This window comes from Myotis davidii, unplaced genomic scaffold, assembly GCF_000327345.1.
Source record: "Myotis davidii unplaced genomic scaffold, ASM32734v1 scaffold209, whole genome shotgun sequence".
Lineage (NCBI taxonomy): Eukaryota > Metazoa > Chordata > Mammalia > Chiroptera > Vespertilionidae > Myotis > Myotis davidii.
The window spans coordinates 858193-862505 of NW_006300047.1; positions in this window are offsets into that span (position 1 = coordinate 858193).

The window sequence follows — 4313 nt, forward strand, 5'->3', positions numbered from 1 at the left end:
ACTTGGCATTCTCTCCAGCAAGGCGTGCCACCCGAATGCACCCCCTTCCAATTAGTCATTGTAATTGGGGGGAAGACGAGGGGCTGCCAAAGGGGAAGGTCATTTAAAGTGACCTCAAATTGGATGGCCAACACTCTTTGTGGGCCCAGTGGGGAGATGATCATCTGACTGCTTCACTTTTTACAATAAATAAGTTTATCTCTCGTCTTCATTGATGTTTCTCCCGAGGTTGGAAAATGGTGGGGTGAATCCAGTAAACTTTATGGAACAAGCAGACACATTTCATAATAGCGTGTGCTTTTCAGCATTACGAGACTGTGGGTCCCTGATAGAGGGATAAGGCAAACACTGAGGTTTAGCTTATGTACTTGCAAAAGGTGCCAAGTTATGTACATCTGTAGGTACTATATACACATAATACCGTTTAATGTTATAGTCTACGTTCTAACGTGAAATCTTTTGAGGAAAGGTAGCAAAACATCATTTGCATTTACTTGAACTCTTAAAACTTATTCCCCAAGTAGTGCCTGAAACGGCTATGTGAGTCATGAAGTTAAGTAGCAATATTGTATTAAGCTGGGGGAGATGATTAGGAATAAACTGTCAAGGCAAGTTCTGTTAAAAGCTCTGTGTAATAGACACCAGGGATTTCTTGTTCTGGTAACCTTAGCAGTTGTGGTTGCATGTGCAAAAGAGAGTAGTTGACAAGTGATACTGACTTTTCTTATAACTTCACAAAATACTGTCTTATGTCATTAGAGAACTTATATCCTATATAATAAAGATGCAATATATGCAAGTGGTCGTTACGCCATGAAGCGTAATAACCAACTGCATAACGACCAGATCGTGGACCAGCAGGAGGGTGGGCAGCAAGCTACAAGCGGGCGGCGGAGAGCTATTGGAGGGGGCAAGGCAGTAAGCTATGAGCGGGGAGGCGGCGGGGGGGGGGGGGGGGGAGCCACAGGAGGGCAGGGCAGCAAGCTACTGATGCACAGATTTGTGCTCAGGGCTACTAGTATAGATATATATAGATATATAAAATTCTCTGCTAGGAATAATGACTTCTAGCATCTTTCTAGAAAAGATTTACTAAATTCTCTTTTTCCTCTCATTGATTTTTATTTCCATTATTCTTTTTAACATCAGTGACGATACAAACACAAAATGTGCAGGTTGATTTCTCTGTTAGGTTTTATCTATGTAAATAAAGTTGATTGAACATGAATAATTATCAGATACCTTTCGTTCTTCTTCATTATTCTACTCTGATACTTGTCTTAAGAATATTCTTCATTAGAATAACTGCACCGCACCTCGAGTAAAGTCCAAGCTCCTTCCCGTGGCTTCCCAGGCCCCACTCACTGCCCCACTCTGCCTCTCGGCCTGGTTCGCGCCACCTAGCCCTTGCTGGCCGTCCCACTGCCCTTTGCACTGGTGCTTCCTCTGATGGACATTAGCTTCTGGTCGTCGTTTTGATCTTAGTTCAAAAATCACTCCTGAGAGTGGCCGTCCCTCACCACCCTGTCTGTGGTCCGCTCTTCGTCCCCAGGCAGCACCTCCTCGCTCCCGTGTGCTTCCTCAGAGGCATCATGAAGAAACATGCCTGCCTCACGCTCTGGGTGTGTATCCCCCACCAGCATGCAAGCTCCAGGACAGCAGGGACTTGTCTGTCTCATGTGCTCTCTTCCCATCGGTGCCTAGATCAGTGCCTGGGGCACCAGGAAGCCGCTCAGTGCGTACTTGGCAATGAATGTGGAGGAAAGTGAGCCAAGGTATATGGAAGTGGTGACCATCCCAATAGAGCTGGTGACCGTCGGTAGAGAACGGGTGGCCGTCTGGCTCCCACTGAAGCCCTGCCTCCAGGCTGACCATCTGGGTGTGTTTGGGACCGTGAAAGAGCAGAGGTAGGGTGTGGCTTCCTACCCCGCCGTATGAAAGTCTCTCCTTGGGCCTTCAAACTCTGCTTTCAAACTTTCATAGAAAAATTAGTGTCATCTCTTATACGGTCTTTGAAAGATTGAATTTGCTTTTCTTGAAACTACCACTGCACATCATATTCTCAGCTACATATTCTAGCTGTCCCAGATTTCCTGGAAAGCCACTTAAGCGGAATTGCACCGTACTCACCAAGCAGGCTGCACTTCTCTGTCTCCACGTTTGTCAGACAAGCCATGGGCCCCTGGGGGCAGGATCAGCATCGTTTCTCATCACCTGCCCAGGGCCTGGCACGCCTTTAAATATTTGTTCACTCCCTACTGATGGACTCCACTCAGCGACCACCCCCACATCATGAGCCTTCCCTCCGATTATTCCTCCCTCCCCAGACCCTGCCAAGCACATCCCACGCCCTGTGCCAAGACCAGCACACAGCATCCTTTGACTTTAGTGAGACCGTTAAATATTGATGCTTCCTATGTCCCGGGCAGCCTTCTCTGTACCCTCTGTCCCTGGGATGCTTTGACACCAACAGCATGAATTAGCACTTTTGTGATGATAACTTCCACATAAACAACATATGAGGAGAGCCCTGGCCAGTGTGGCTCAGTTGATTAAGCATCGTCTCATAAACCAAGGATTTGCTGGTTCGATTCCTGGTCTGGACACATGCCCAGGTTGTGGGCTTGATCCCCAGTAGAGGGCCTGCAGGAGACAACCCATCGGTATTTCTCTCTCACATCAATGTTTCTTTCTCTCCATTCCCCTTCCTCTCTGAAATCAATAAAAAACATTGAAAGAAAGAGAAAGAAAGAAAGGAAGAAAAGAAAGAAAGAAAGAAAAAGAGAAGAAGGAAGGAAGGGAAGGAAGGAAGGAAGGAAGGAAGGAAGGAAAGAGAAAAGAAAGAAAAAGAAAAAAAAGAATTTCTAAGCGGTGGAGTCACATATGCCAAATGCCAGCTGGACAGCATGACAGTGTCCCAAAGATGACTCGGGCACACGGTTCCAAAAAACCTAATTCATCTCCCTTCTCAAAACACTTTCTCTTGTGCTGTTCCCGGTCTTGATGAGTGACATTGCTGCGCCTCTGCCTTGAACTGGAAACCCAGCCCACCCGTCCTTCTATCCCATGCGCCATGTCTGATCTCTCACCGCTGGGAGCAGCCCAGTGCCCTGGATCCGCGGCACGGTGGGTTGACACCCGGAGCTCCTAACAGACTCTGAACCCAAATCCCATCTGGGCCACCGTGGCTGCCTGACTCGGGGCAAGTTTTTAACCTCTAAAACCTCTGCGTCCTCCTCTGCACAACAAGATAATGGCGCCTGGGTGAGGGTGAAGTGCCTGCCTGCTGAGCGGTCAGCCCCGTGCCAAGCACACAGTGGGCACTCAGTAAATGGCATCACAGAGGATGGCTGTCATCCAGGTCACTGAACCATTGCCGCAGCCTCCAAACGAGTCTCCCTGCCTCTGCTATGTCTCTCCCCATCCAAACCAGGGAAGGAGGGAGGAGGGGAGGCCGGGAAGGGAGGTAGGAGGTGAAGTTGTTGTCTGGGACTGAGTCCGGGTCTGTCACTCAATAACTCTGTGGCCTTGGGCAGGTAATGGCCTGTTCGGGGGACTAGGTTTCTTTATCTATAAAATGGGTACAATATAGTACCTTCCCTATAAGGTTTAAATGAACTTCTTTTCTTTTTCTTCTTTTTTTAAAAATTGATTTCAGAGAGGAAGGGAGAGGGAAAGATAAATAGATGATGAGAGAGAATCACTGATTGGCTGCCTCCTGCATGCCCCCTACTGGGGATCGAGCCTGCAACCCGGGCATGTGCCCTTGGCCGGATTTGAACCTGGGACCCTTCAGTCCACAGGCTGATGCTGTATCCACTGAGCCAAATCAGCTAGAGCTGAGCTTATTTCTTAATGCATTGGCATAGTGTTCAGTGCAGAATATGCACACGATAAGTAATTAATGATGCTGCTGATTGTCATCAAACATTACACGTTTGATTTTTCACACACACACACACACACACCCACCCGACCCCAGAACAGATCCCTGTAGTACATCACAAGGAGCTCACTATTTCCTGACAACTGTTCTCATGTGTTGAGTCTTCCAGATTGGCTCCTTAAAAACAGAATTATATTCCTGAATTCCTAGGATAAGATTGTTGGTGATAATTACAAAGGCCCTGAGGATGGCTATGGCAACCAGGAAAGGGACAAGAGAAGGGGGGCGCAGTGACGAGCAAAGCAGCGGCCAGTATGTTTATAATTCAGCCTCGAAAGGAAAAAAGAAGCTGCCCCCTGGTCAGTAAGGAGAGGACAGCGGAGCCACAGGGAAGCAGCTAAATGTCCAGTCACTCTCCTGAGTGCTG